We start from the raw sequence: 16,183 nt of genomic DNA, 5'->3' as shown, positions 1-16,183 counted from the left end.
TAAAGAATATTAACTCAATTTGAAGCTTTTCTGATTCAGTGGTTACTGTTTCATTATTAATAATCCATGTTAATTTCTGAGACTGTACTGTTTCTAGATCTCTTTCCTTCTTGGGTTTCTTTGGAATGCTTATATAGAGATGGTGCAAGCTGAACTATTCAGTTTGGATGTTGTATAGCTAGCAATATCTTTATTGCTTTTAGATTGAGTGGCACATCATGGACAAATATGGCAACTCTCAGGGGTACCAGCCCTGTGGACATGGATAGAAACAGGATATCAGCTCTCAGGATAAAGTTATGTGGTAGGTGAGGCAGTTCCACAGGAAACCATCTTCCAAGCCCCCTCCAGGAGGCAGCACGTGAAAGGGCTTTCTAGATGAGATCCTTATACAATAGCAGTCAGATGATCAACTATTATTTACTGTGTATCCCATAGACACATAAAATTATCCAGAGATTACACAGCTTATATTGATAGGGATCCTGAACTGTCCCTGCATTAAGAAAGTAAAGCATATTTCTCTTTTATTATTATTAAGCAAAGGAAAAATATCTTCCCATGCAAACTGAAAAGCACTTAGTCAACTAGTTTGTTTAAGTGACTGTGCAGCTGCTCCTGATGCAAGCTGTTTGGAAAGACAAGTTGTTTCCTAAAGAAACATTCAAAGTTTTCATAATTTTTCATCAATACTAAGAAATAAAAATTTTGGAGGTAGGTTACATAAAGCTAATGAAAACAATAATTTATCCTCTGAGTATGAACAATCACACATTTCCTATGGTTTGGATATGATTTATGGATCGACTACAAAGAGACTTTTTAAACAATCCCCTTTTTTGGCAGAACTTTCAAAAACAGGATTTTAGACTGCAGTTAGGCAGAAAAGACAGTAAGGCCATGGTCTAGATTTCAATCTAAGTTTAATGCGATGGTAGCCAAATTGGATTTTCTCACCTAGACCTCTCACCTTTGTTTCAGACCCTACTTTCAGCTAATGGATGTCCTGCCCTCACCCCACACCTAAAAATGCCAAAACAGAAGAATCTTCATTTTCCTATCTCTCATCCCCCTACACAATAACAACCACAAAAACAAAACAAATAAAACCTTTGGTTCTGCTTCCCAAGTTCCCAGTGCTTTCTAAGGGCACCATCATTATCTGTCTCATTCAGTCCACACATGAAAGGGATATATAGATCAATGAGCCACATGTCCAACCCTCGGGGCACAGCATCAAAATGTAGTAGGTGTCATGACAGAGTTACACATAAACTATCTGGGAATAAAGATAAGTAACATTGATTGCAGCCTTGCAGGGGGTGGGAATCAGAAAATCCTTCAACACTTAGAGACTTGAGGGACTGAAAGGACAGAAGGAGCATTTAGGCACAAAGAACAATGTGTCATAAAAAGGCATAAAACTTCATGATGAATTGGAAATAGGTCATTGTGATCAGAATAAAAGGTGTGGGAACACAGCAGAATAAGGATAGAAGTATGAGGAGATTGTGAAGAACCCTATTTAGTAAAAAGTTTGACCTTTACACAAGTAGGGAGCCATGGAAAGGTTTTTTTTTTTTTTTTTTTTTTTTGAGACGGAGTCTCGCTCTGTAGCCCAGGCTGGAGTGCAGTGGCGCAATCTCGGCTCGCTGCAAGCTCCGCCTCCCGGGTTCACGCCATTCTCCTGCCTCAGCCTCTCCGAGTAGCTGGGACTACAGGCGCCCGCCACTACGCCCGGCTAATTTTTTTTTTTTTTGTATTTTTAGTAGAGACGGGGTTTCACCGTGGTCTCGATCTCCTGACCTCGTGATCCGCCGACCTCGGCCTCCCAAAGTGCTGGGATTACAAGCGTGAGCCACCGCGCCCGGCTGGAAAGGTTTTAAGGTTAATGACATTTGCAGATGCATTTCAGAAAAATCACACCAATTGTGAGAGTTTGGATTATTGCCCAGAAAATACTCACTTAGCCTCCCTTCTCCTTGAGGTACATTAAGTACTTCCCTGCCCCATTGATTTGGGCTTTGCCATGTGACTTACTTTGACCAAGGAAATACAACTTGAAGAGAAGTCTTAAATATGTTTGTGCAAATTGGCTCAGCCTTTTGCCCTCCTATGATGACTATGAGAAGAGAATGTCCTAGGTAGCCTCTGTTCCTTCAGTCTGGGCCCCATGAGACCTATGTTGTAGAAGTGAAGCCTGAAATTCAAAGCCTGGTGCACAGATTCCAAAACCTAGAACCAAGCCCCACCAAGTTGCAGCCAGAAACAAAGCCACCCTGGCCAGCCCAAAGACTTATATGCAAGATAAGTAAATGCATATTATTGTAAGCCACTAAATTTGGGAGGGATTTGTTACACAGCATTACTACAGCAGTAAGTGACTGATACTTGCATGTTAGGAAATATGACAATTTGTACTTTCCTTTTAACCTTGAATTCCTTCTTCTTCCAAATCCAAACTACCAAGAAGACATTTTTCCAACCCTTCATTAGAATTGAACTACTGAAACAGCCTCCTAACCAACATCTTTGAGCCTAGTTTTGCTTGGTTCCCATTTATTCTGAAGTCTACGTCTAAACTATTTTTCTTAAATGCCCCTTCATGTCATACCCTATCACATAATCTTCAGGGCTTGCTATTACATATCATTTCGGGTTCAAATTCTGCCTTGTTTCCTAACACCACCAAATAGTTAAATCCCCTTTTGCATCCCAGGCTAATTCTCAATGCCATGCCTTTGTTTAGACAGAAGAACCTCCCTCATACTGAACCCCATTTAGAATATTCACTTCCTCTTTTCACTCTGTCTATGCTTCATTTTAAGCCACCTTTCATGTAGTAATCACCCTCTCCAGACATTTTAGAGCTGCAAGGACTATATATTCCTATGGCATTTTCAATCTATATCCCAGAAACATTTAATTAAGCACTGATTTTGTATATATGCATATATGTCTATCTTGTCTTCCCAGCTACCTTGAAATCTCCTTCAAAGGCAGAACTACATCAAATTTTCTATATTCTCTTGCCTCCCTTCCCCCACCAAAGTTCTTTGCAGAATGACTAAACATAATAGGTAATAGATACTCGCTTGATAACCTATGATTAAGCACCTACTATATGCCAGGCACTGTGATTCATATTGACTGAAAAAAGACAAACCATTGTCTACAGCCTCAAGGGCTGTACAATTAACAGCAACAGCAAATGATTTCACAAAGGAAGCATTATTGTTTTCCTCTGAAAGAAGTTTGTTTTATTTGCAGCTTATATTTTAAATGTTTATACCTATTGTGGGACTTAAAAGATGAAAGATGAGCACAATAGATGCATTTCCTAAAATCACAATCATATCTTACCCAGAGAATCTTCTCAAACTAATTGTCACCACTCTGAGAACAAGATTGTTAATCCTTAATTATTTTCTTTGCAAAGGCAGTGAGGGAGGTTCAAAAGGGCGTCTGGAGACGGAATCTTCTGCTAAAGCACACACTATTTATAGTTTTCCAGAATTTTCCAGAAGCAAATATTTCAATGTTTTCTTAATTTTCCCCCTTGTCATCTGACAGAAATGTAGCAACTTCTATAATTTATCAAAGAGGCAGCATATTATGTTACAAAAATCAATGCACCACCTAATGGAATTATATTTTTTAGGTATACTGTCTGCTTTAGTTTTTTTTCTTTTTATAAATGGAGAGCCTATCTAGACAACCAAATCTTTACACCTGGCGAATCTGGGGAACAATTTTAAGTTCCATTGTTGATTATGAAACAGAACTCACTTATTTTTAAAGTAACATTGCCAAAAGATTCTGAAAAAAAAATGGCCTTGATACACTTATAAAATGTGAAATTTGCTTGAAGACCACTTCCTGTCTCCAATATTTCAGCGACGTCCTAATGCACATAAAGGATGGAGCACTCTTATGCCATTTCAAATGTATTTTGATATTAATTATGGAAATGGACATTCAACCACATAAGTGAATCATTTTATCCACACTTCTAGTTCAACTACAGTATGGTCCCCAGGAACGACAGATGCCAAATGAGAAGTTGATATGCTCGTTTGGCCAAAGCCTTTGAATGACCAAGAAGGATTATATTAACAATTATGGTGACAGACACAGTGAGATTTTGACAATTTAAATAAGTTTTTATTAATACTTTACATACATGCATGTTTAAATACCTAAGTGGTGAAAGATATCCAAAAATCTATTATCTTCAATTTTAGGGAGTATTTTCCAAGTAGAATCTTCCCTTGTGCCTGTTGGTAAAGGAAAGAAGTCTGAAATATTGAAGATTAAACTCTATTTACAGCTTACTGGCAGCTAAAATGGGAAACCTCAGAAAATAAAGATAGAAGGACCCAAGCAAGAGTGGGAACGATTGGAATGACAAAATTAAATTTCTCTGGGACCTCTTCCAGGCTGATCTGTGCCTGAAGAAAAAATAATAAGATGCTACAGTATGTCACTGTGAAGAAACAGATGTCAGGAAAGCCCAATTTTAGGGATTGCTGTGCCTCAAAGAACTGTAGTGTGACATTATTGGTGATCAACTTTGTTCTTCAGGTCTCTTTGGAAAGTTTCTTTTAAACTCTTAATTAAACCCACTTTCATTGTAAAGAACTGTAATTTGGCAATGAGAAACATTTCAGCACACAGGGAAAGTACTTATTCTAGAAAACATAAAGGTCCAAAGACCACATATTCAAGCTGTTTTGATAGAAAAAAAAGAGAAGTGTCGCAAGTATTTTAGAGCCTTAAGTGGAAAAGTAACCAGGAAAAAAGAGGATTTTTAAAGTGATACCAGTATTTCAAATTATTCTAGGCCTACTTCAGAGCAGACATAACACATCAAATATGCAACAATGAGAAGGAAAAACATGGAAGCAGAGCTGGAATGAAAGACTAAGCATCAATTCCTACAGAACTGATGTCTTCTAGAAGTCTATGGGCTAAGTGTAAACTCTGGGCTGTTCAAGTTACTGAGGTGAATAAGCCCCCTTATCACTCATAAAGTGAAGAACTAGAAAGCATGGGAAGATCATCTGATAGAAATAGTCTTTTAGAGCTAATGTAAAATACAACTCTTATGCATACACATACACACCTGAACATAGTTTGCCATCATGTGTGTGTGAACCAAAGAAATAACCAACCATAGGAAATGATACAAGAAATTGAGGACAAACTTAACAGACTCCATTGCCTCTTTCAACAGCTTCCCCCTTAAGTCAAATACTTTTCCTCCACTCTCAAATGCACTCCTCAAATGTACTCTATCCTGCAATCTTCTTAAAAGAGCAAATCATCTATAGGGTCCTGACTATATTGTAGTAACTCAGTATTTTACCTCTCCCAAGATTATCTGCCTTTTAAAAGAAGAGAATGAGAGGTCTGTACTAGAGCCAAAGGAATGAAATTCCACAGGCCATTAGGGGAGTAATTTTGGGAAAAAATAACGTCCCTCTGACTTTCAAGCCACCTTATGTGATACAAACCATCGTTCTCATATATCTGTGCCAGGGCTTTTGAACTTTGGCACCATGGACCTTTGGGGCTGGAGAATTCTTTCTCAGTGGGTAGGGGCTGTCCTGTGCATTGTAGGATGTTTAATAGCATCCACAGCCTCTACCCACTAGATGCCAATTGCACCCCTTCACACAATCGTGAAAACAAAAAATCCCTAGACACTGCCAAATGTGTTCTGGGGGGCGAAATCACTCAGCTGAGAAGTGCTGGTCTATATGAAGACAGGCCTTACTTGCAAATACCAGTAACCTTAAATTTATCACCTCATATTTTGTTTTCATTCCTTTGCAGTTGCTATTAGTATATAAATCACTCTTTGGAAAAAAAATCAGGAAACCTGTTCATCACAAAATAATTAGCAGAATTGGACTCTAGTCAAGAGCTTATGTTCTTCCTTCACTGAATATTCTTTGCCCTGACATATTTACAAATACCTACTTGAAAATGTATTAAAGAGCAAAATACTGACTGTATTCCTTCAAACTCATTGTAGCTCTTGAAATTAATGCAGCACAAAAACTTGAAAAATTACTTTAAAGAGCATGAAGATGCGGATCTTTGTTTTCACAAAAATGCTAGTGTCAGATCCCTGACTTATACAACACATCTCTGGCTCAAGATAGACATAGTAATCTATAGAACACGTTGATTTAAAATGAATGTTTTTGTTTTTGTTTTCGTACTCTCTATTTCCATCGCCTGTGGTTTCCCAAGACCAGTGGTTATCAACTGGGAGCAATTTTGCTTGCAACAAGGGTGAATTTGTCAATGTTTGGAGACATTTGTGGTTGTCACAACTGGCAGGGGGATAACAGACATCTAGTGAGTAGAGGCGAGGTTCACTGTTAGGCATCACGCAATGTGTAGGATAGTCCTCCACCACAAGGAATTATCCAGCTCCAAATGTCCACTGTGCTAAGGCTGAAAAACTCAGGACTGGAGACACAATTAGAATTCCTATTCATGGCCCCTGATTTGCTTACAACCTATGGGGGAGGGAGGGTACCCATACCTTCTCCATACATTTAATCACCCATGATGCTTAATATAGGGATATAGCCACAGCAGGTACCCCATAGACATTGTTATCTGAAAAGCCTAACTTTTTAGAAGAAGAAGATATAAAAATAACCTATTCTCTCCAGTTAAAAAGGTGTTTGGTAAACAGGAAAAAAACTACAATTGGAATAAAATCTTACTTTTAAATGGAGGAATTGTATCATTTGCAAAAAAAAAAAAAAAGGAACAGGAAAGTCATACATCATTACATCACTGATTGTGTTGGAATGCAGTATTTGTTGGTTGTGCATTTGAGCCTCCAGGGGGAACTCAAGGGTCTTTTCATCACCCTGAATCCCACCTCTACTCCCTTACCTTCCACCAATAAAAGGCAGCAAACTGAGGAGGAATAATGCTGAAGTGGCTTGTGAGGCCACAAAGAGGCCACCATGCTAGAGCTTGGGGGTAAATAGTGGGTGATAAATAGAACTCCAGTGGGGCTTGAATTTTCTTCGCCCTTTAAGTAAATTTCTTCACCACGTATTTATTTTCTGCTTTGCATTTCTTTTCTGGAATTCCAGATACAATTTTTGAATGAAAGCTCTATCTGACTTATTTTTTTTAAAGATTGATGTAATCATATCCCTTTGCTCCAAGTTCTCTAAAGGCAGTGGAATTCAAATTACAACAAAAAAGGGCAATCAAAATATTGAAGTGCAAAACATCCAGGGAATGCAGGCATCTCACCCTGGGGACTCTGGGTAAGCCACATTAGGTTCCTATACTGAAAGACTAAAAACATGGCCACAGCAATAGCATGTTGGTTTTGTAATAAACCTTGAATATGTATAAATAAACCAAATCTCTGTAAATAGAAATCCTGTGAGCTCTCCTTGTGATTAAGAATTTAAAGTACTAATCTTCTCTTGGGCTTGCAGACTTTTAGAACAAAAAGTTTTAAGTGAAACTGGAAAACAGTTAAATATTACTGATGCTCCCATATTGCTCATGTAATATTTATGAGCCATGGAATGATCATTCTGATTATTCCCAGCTGATTTTAACAAGGGATTTTTTTTTTTTCTCTTTTAATTAGGTGCCTGCGTGCAAACAAAAGCCTATTATAGCACTCAGAAAGAACACACTGAATAAAATTAGAGCAGATCTTCTAAATCATCGGATAGTAGTCTAGATATAAAAAATACAATGGTTCCCTATGATCTGGATGTGAGTGCACTTGCAATAAAACTTCAATACAATTACAATTGGCCAGTCTTTGCAATTAGGGCAAGCAAACCTAAAATCAGCTCAGCTCTTCTGAGTCGTTGTAATGCATATCAACTAAGATACGTGCTTTATCACGTCAAAGGTTTTTTTTTTTTTTTTTTTTTTTTTTTTTTTGAGACGGAGTCTCGCTCTGTCGCCCAGGCTGGAGTGCAGTGGCGCAATCTCGGCTCACTGCAAGCTTCGCCTCCCGGATTCACGCCATTCTCCCGCCTCAGCCTCTCCGAGTAGCTGGAACTACAGGCGCCCGCCACCACGCCCGGCTAATTTTTTGTATTTTTTAGTAGAGACGGGGTTTCACCGTGGTCTCGATCTCCTGACCTCGTGATCCGCCCGCCTCGGCCTCCCAAAGTGCTGGGATTACAAGCGTGAGCCACCGCGCCCGGCCCAAAGGTATTGTTATCTCCTGTTCTGTTTAGAGGAGCAGTACCTTTGACGTTGATAAAGTATGTATCTTAGTTTACATGTTTTTAGTTTATAAAAGTTTTTATATGTTAGTTTATTAAATGTTTTTAGGTAACTAAAAGGCAAATGACTTAAATTTAAAGAAAATCAGTTTTCCTACTGCTCAAAGAAGAAATATTTCTGGTTCAAAAGGATGTGAGAAGGGTGGGGCTTTTGCAAGTAATCAATATCCTTAAGCTTGACTTGAAAAGTCTATTCAATTACAATTAGCATCTAAATTTAAATCCCTACCCGTTGATGGAATAGAGGTTAGAAATTCTAGTATAGTGTACACCTCCATGGTCTATTGAAATCTTATCATTTATTTCTGTCTTTCCAGAAAAAAGACAAAGTAAGTTCAAAGGTGTGGAATCTTTATAGGCAACGATAAGAGCTTGACTCCTTGTTTTACATGATAGTTTATAGAATCATTACTTCCATAGACTACTCATGAAAGTGTTTATGCCTGAAACACTGGATCTCATTTTGAAATGCTGTTAAGGATTAGACCCTGTAGCAGACACAACCTAAAGTGACCCCCAATGAGTCCCACCTCCTGGTGTTCACACAAGCATATGATCTCTGTCATTGAGTATAAGCAGAACCCATGACTTGCCAACAAAATATGGTAGAAGTCATGAGGTTTCACTTTTAAGATTATGTCACTTTATATAAGACTGCATCTTGGCAAACTGGAATGAGACTCTCCTCATGAGAATGATTTAGTAAATGACCATTATGGAGAAGGTCCCATGGCAAGGAACTACAGATAACCCCTAGAACATGAGGATGGCCTCTAGGAGCTGAGCATGGCCTCTATTCACTGGCCAGAAAAATACCAGAATACACAGTCCTACAGTTTCAAGAAAATGAATTCTCCCAACAAACTGAAGGAACTTGGAAGCTGATTCTTCCACAGTCAAGCTTCTACATGAGCATGCGGTCCAGTCAATAGCTTGCTGCTCTGTAAAGCCCTGTGCAGAGGACCTAGCTCCACACGAGATTACAGATGCAGGGAAATTGTGAGTAATAAACCTGTGTTGTTTAAAGTCACTAAGATTGTGGTAGTTTGTTGCTCAGCAATAGGAAACTAATACAGACACCAAGAATTCCATGAAATAAAGTAGAAAAGAAACATGGTGGAGGATATTATCGATTGTGTTTAATGGTCCCCAAACATGTGAATGCAGAAAATAGTATCATAGAAAGGAACTAGGAAAACAAGCCCAGTTCTCTGTTTTGGCACAGATATTTAGTAAGCTTTAGGAGTTTTCAAAGTTTATACTTTCAGTTTTCCTGAGATTTGTTTTTTAATTTTTAAATTTTATTTAGGTGAAATTTACAGAACATAAAATTAACCATTTTAAAGTAAAGAAGTCAGTGAGGTTTAGTACATTAACAATGTTATGCAACCACCACATTTATCTAGTTCTGAAATATTTTCATCCCCCCAATGGGGGATGTACCCATTGAGCAGTCACTCCCCATTCCTGTTCCCTTAGCCCCTGGAAACCATTAACCTGCTTTCTGTCTGTATGGATTTGCCTATTATGAATATTTAATAAAAATGGAATCATACAATGTAACCGTTTGTGCCTGGCTTGTTTAACTTAGCATCATGTTTTAAAGGTTCATCCATACTGCGGTATGTATCACAAATTCATTATTTTTTACAGCTGAATAAAATTCCATTGTATGTCTATACCATGATTTGCTTATTTATTTATCCATTGATGGACATTTTGGCACTTTCTATCTTTTGGCTATTGTGAATAGTGCTATTATGAACATGTATGTACGCATATTTCTTTGAATACCAATTTAGTTTTTTCAGGTACATACCTAGGAGTGGAATCACGGGGTATTTTGGTAATTTTAAAATTAACTTTTTGAGGAATCACTAAACTCCTTTCCATACTGGCTGAACCATTTTATGTTCCCACCAGCAATGTACAAGGGTTTTAATTTCTCTACATCCTAATCAACATTCACTATTTTTATATATTTTTTAATTTTTAATTTTTGTGGGTACATAGGTGTATATATTTATGGGGTACATGAGATACTTTGATATAGGCATGCAACACATAGTAATCACATCATGGAGAATGAAGTAACCATCCCCTCAAGCATTTATCCTTTGTGTTACAAACAATCCAATTATACTCTTTTAGTTATTTTAAAATGTACAATTAAATTATTACTGACTATAGTCACCTCATTGTGCTTTAGAATACTAGGACTTATTCATTCTTTCTATTTTTTGTGCCCATTAACCATCCTCACTTCCCCCTCACTTCCCCACTTCCCCCCACTACCCTTCTCAGCCTCTGGTAACCATCCTTCTACTCTCTATCTCCATGAATTCAATTGTTTTAATTTTAAGCTCCCCAAAATAAGTGAGAATAGGCAAAGTTTGCTTTTCTGTGCCTGGCTTATTTCACTTAACATAATAACCTCCAGTTCCATCCATGTTGTTGCAAATGACAGGATCCCATTCTCTTTTATGGCTGAATAGTACTCCATAGTGTATGTGTACCACATTTTCTTTTTTTATTTTTATTTTTATTTTTTATTTTATTATTATACTTTAGGTTTTAGGGTACATGTGCACAATGTGCAGGTTTGTTACATATGTATCCATGTGCCATATTGGTTTGCTGCACCCATTAACTCATCATTTAGCATTAGGTATATCTCCTAATGCTGTCCCTCCCCCCTCCCCCCACCCCACAACAGTCCCCGGAATGTGATGTTCCCCTTCCTGTGTCCATGAGTTCTCATTGTTCAATTCCCACCTATGAGTGAGAACATGCGGTGTTTGGTTTTTTGTCCTTGTGATAGTTTACTGAGAATGATGGTTTCCAGTTTCATCCATGTCACTACAAAGGACATGAACTCATCATTTTTTATGGCTGCATAGTATTCCATGGTGTATATGTGCCACATTTTCTTAATCCAGTCTATTGTTGTTGGACATTTGGGTTGGTTCCAAGTCTTTGCTATTGTGAATAGTGCCGCAATAAACATACGTGTGCGTGTGTCTTTATAGCAGCATGATTTATAGTCCTTTGGGTATATACCCAGTAATGGGATGGCTGGGTCAAATGGTATTTCTAGTTCTAGATCCCTGAGGAATCGCCACACTGACTTCCACAATGGTTGAACTAGTTTACAGTCCCACCAACAGTGTAAAAGTGTTCCTATTTCTCCACATCCTCTCCAGCACCTGTTGTTTCCTGACTTTTGAATGATGGCCATTCTAACTGGTGTGAGATGGTATCTCACTGTGGTTTTGATTTGCATTTCCCTGATGGCCAGTAATGATGAGCATTTTTGCATGTGTTTTTTGGCTGCATAAATGTCTTCTTTTGAGAAGTGTCTCTTCATGTCCTTCGCCCACTTTTTGATGGAGTTGTTTGTTTTTTTCTTGTAAATTTGTTTGAGTTCATTGTAGATTCTGGATATTAGCCCTTTGTCAGATGAGTAGGTTGCAAAAATTTTCTCCCATTCTGTAGGTTGCCTGTTCACTCTGATGGTAGTTTCTTTTGCTGTGCAGAGGCTCTTTAGTTTAATGAGATCCCATTTGTCAATTTTGGCTTTTGTTGCCATTGCTTTTGGTGTTTTAGACATGAAGTCCTTGCCCACGCCTATGTCCTGAATGGTATTGCCTAGGTTTTCTTCTAGGGTTTTTATGGTTTTAGGTCTAACATGTAAGTCTTTAATCCATCTTGAATTAATTTTTGTATAAGGTGTAAGGAAGGGATCCAGTTTCAGCTTTCTACATATGGCTAGCCAGTTTTCCCAGCACCATTTATTAAATAGGGAATCCTTTCCCCATTGCTTGTTTTTGTCAGGTTTGTCAAAGATCAGATAGTTGTAGATATGCGGCATTATTTCTGAGGGCTCTGTTCTGTTCCATTGATCTATGTCTCTGTTGTGGTACCAGTACCATGCTGTTTTGGTTACTGTAGCCTTGTAGTATAGTTTGAAGTCAGGTAGCGTGATGCCTCCAGCTTTGTTCTTTTGGCTTAGGATTGACTTGGCGATGCGGGCTCTTTTTTGGTTCCATATGAACTTTAAAGTAGTTTTTTCCAGTTCTGTGAAGAAAGTCATTGGTAGCTTGATGGGGATGGCATTAAATCTATAAATTACCTTGGGCAGTATGGCCATTTTCACGATATTGATTCTTCCAATCCATGAGCATGGAATGTTCTTCCATTTGTTTGTATCCTCTTTTATTTCATTGAGCAGTGGTTTGTAGTTCTCTTTGAAGAGGTCCTTCACATCCCTTGTAAGTTGTATTCCTAGGTATTTTATTCTCTTTGAAGCAATTGTGAATGGGAGTTCACTCATGATTTTGCTCTCTGTTTGTCTGTGATTCGTGTACAAGAATGCTTGTGATTTTTGTACATTGATTTTGTATCCTGAGACTTTGCCGAAGTTGCTAATCAGCTTAAGGAGATTTTGAGCTGAGACAATGGGGTTTTCTAGATATACAATCATGTCATCTGCAAACCGCATTTTCTTTATCCATTCATCTGTTGATGGACACTTAGGTTGCTTTCAAATATTGGCTATTGTGAACAGTGCTGCAACAAACATGGGACTGCAGATATCTCTTTGATATATTTACTTCCTTTCTTTTGGGTATATACCCAGCAGTGGGATTGCTGGATCGTATGGTAGGTCTATTTTTAGTATATTAAGGAACATCCAAACTGTCCTCCATAATGGTTGTATTAATTTACATTATCACCAACAGTGTATGGGGGTTTCCTTTTGACTACATCCTCAGCAGCATTTGTTATTGCCTATCGTTTCAATAAAAGCCATTTTAATTGGGGAGATATATCTCGTAGTTTTGATTTGCATTATTCTGATGATCAATGATGTTGAGCACATTTTCATGTGCCTATTTGCCATTTGTATGTCTTCTTTTGAGAAATGTCTATTCAGATCTTTTGCCCATTTTTAAAATTGGATTATTAGATTTTTTTCCTATAGAGTTGTTTGAGCTTATGTATTCTGGTTATTAATTCCTTGTCAGATGGGTAGTTTGCAAATATTTTCTCCCATTCTGTGGGTTGTCTCTTCACTTTGTTGGTTGTTTTCTTTGCTGTGCTAAAGTTTTTTAACTTGATGTGATCTCATTTGTCCATTTTTGCTTTGGTTGTTGCCTGTGCTTGTTGGTATCACCCAGGAATTGCTTAAGAAATTTTTGCCCAGACCAATGTCCTAGAGAGTTTCTCCGAAGTTTTCTTGTAGTAGTTTCATAGTTTGAGGTCTTAGATTTAAGTCTTTAATCCATTTTGATTTGAGTTTTGTATTTAATGAGAGATAGCAGTCTAGTTTCATTCCTCTGCATATGGATATCCAATTTTCCCAGTGCTATTTATTGAAGAGACTGTCTTTTCCCCTAATGTATGTTCTTGGCACCTTTGTAGAAAATGAGTTCCCTGTAGGTACATGGATTTATTTCTGGGTTCTCTATTCTGTTCCATTGCTCTATGTGTCTGTTTTTATGCCAGTACCATGCTGTTTTGGTTACTATAGCTTGTTAGTATATTTTGAAGTCAGGTAATGTGATTCCTTTATTTTTGTTCTTTTTGCTCAGCATAGCTTTGGCTATTCTGGGTCTTCTGTGGTTTCATGTAAATGTTAGGGTTGTTTTTTCTATTTCTGTGAAGAAGGTCATTGGTATTTTGATAAGAATTGCATTGAATCTGTAGATTACTTTGGGTAGTATGGACATTTTAACAATATTCATTCTTCCAATTCTTGAACATGGAATATCTTTCCATTCTTTGTGTCTTCTTCAATTTTTCAATCAGTGTCTTATAGTTTTGATTATAGAGATCTTTCACTTCTTTGGTTAAGTTAATGCCTAAGTATTTAATTTTCTTTGGGGCTATTACAAATGGTATTACTTTTTTATTTCTTTTTCAGATTGTTCACTGTTGGCATACAGAAACGACACTGATTTTTGAATGTTGATTTTGTATCTTTTAACTTTACTGAATTGGTTTATCAGTTTTAATAGGTTTTTTTGATGGAGTATTTAGGTTTTTCCAAATATAAGATCATATTATCTGCAAATAAAGATAATTTGACTTCTTCCTTTCCAATTTGGATACCATTTATTTCTTTCCCTGGCCTTATTGTTCTAGCTAGGACTTCTAGTACTATGTTGAATAACAGTGGTGAAAGTAGGCACCTTTGTCATGTTCCAGATCTTAGAGAAAAGAGTCTCAGTTTTTCCCCCATTTAGTCTGATACTAGCTGTGAGTCTGCCATACATGGCTTTTATTATGTTGAGGTATGTTCCTTCTACACCCAGTTTTTTGAGGGCTTTTATTGTGAAGCAATGTTGAATTTTCTCCAGTGCTTTTTCAGCATCAATTGAAATAATCATATGCTTTTTTCCTTTATTCTATTGATATAATGTATCACTTGACTTATTTGTCTATGGTGAACCATCCTTGAATCTCTACAATATATCCCACCTGATGATGAATGATTTTTTAAGGTATTGCTGAATTTGGTTTGCTAGTATTTTGTTGAGGTTTTTGCATCAATATTCATGAGAGTTATTGGCCTGTAGTTTTTTTTTTTTTTTTTTTTTATGTGTCTTTGTCTGGTCTTGGTATCAGAATTATACTGGCCTCACAGAATGGGTTTGGAAGTTTGCCCTCCTCCTCTCTTTTTCAGACTAGTTTCAGTATAATTGATATTAGTTCTTCTTTAAATGTTTGGTGGAATTCAGCAGTGAAGACATTGGTTCCCAGGCTTTTCTTTACTTGGAGACTTTTTATTACGGCTTTGATCACATCACTTGTTATTGGCTGTTTGGGTTTTAGGTTTCTTGATCGTTCAATATTGATATGTTGCATGTGTCTAGAAATTTATCCATTTCCTCTAGATTTGGCATATAGTTCCTCATAGTAGCCACTAATGATCTTTTGAATTTCTGCAGTATCAGTTGTAATGTCTCCTTTTTCATCTCTGATTTATTTATTTGGGTCTTCTCTCCTTTTCTTAGTCTGGCTAAAGTTTTGTCAATTGTATTTATTTTTTTAAGCAACCATTTTTTCATTTTGTTGGTCTTTTGTATCATTTTCTTCATTTCAATTTTATTTATTTCTGTTGTGAACTTTATTTCTTTTCTTCTACTAATTTTAGGTTTGGTTTTGTCTTGCTTTTCTAGTTCCTTAAGATGCATCACTAGGTTATTTATTTGAAGTCTTTCTTCTTTTTTGATGTAGGCACTTATAGCTATAAATTTCTCTCTTAGTACTGCTTTTGCTGTATCCCACAGATTTTGGTATGTTGTGTTTCCATTATCATTCGTTTCAAGAAATTTTTCAATTTCCTTCTTAATTTCGTCATTGACCCACTGGTCATTCAGGAGCATATTGATTAATTTCCATGTGTTTTGGATAAAATCTGGAAGAATTCTTTGGATTACCCAGCAGAGACTCTTGTTCTCTCCCCTTACCTTCTCCCAAACAAATGGAGTTTCTCTCTCTGTGCTGAGCCCCCTGGAGCTGGGGATGGCATGACACAAGCATCCCTGTGGCCATCAACACTGGGACTGCACTGCATCAGGCCTGAAGCCAGCACAGTACTGAGTGTTGCTCAAGGCCCACTGTAACCACTACTTAGCTATTGCCTGTTTGCTCAAGGCCCTAGGGCTCTACAATGAGCAGATGGCAAAGCAAGCCAGGTTCATGTCCCTCCCTTCAGAGTGATGAGTTACCCCAGGCCCCAGGCAAGTCCAGAGATGCTGTCTGGGTATGAGGGATTAGAGTAAAAAACCTTAAAAAACTACCTGGTCTTCTATTTTACTGCAGCTAGACTGGCATTCGAACCACAAGACACAGTCCTTCCTGCTTTTCCCTTCCCTTTC

The sequence above is a fragment of the Hylobates moloch genome, unplaced genomic scaffold (genome assembly GCF_009828535.3).
Source record: "Hylobates moloch isolate HMO894 unplaced genomic scaffold, HMol_V3 SCAFFOLD_7, whole genome shotgun sequence".
Taxonomy (NCBI): domain Eukaryota; kingdom Metazoa; phylum Chordata; class Mammalia; order Primates; family Hylobatidae; genus Hylobates; species Hylobates moloch.
Note: the sequence above shows the minus strand (reverse complement) of the source record.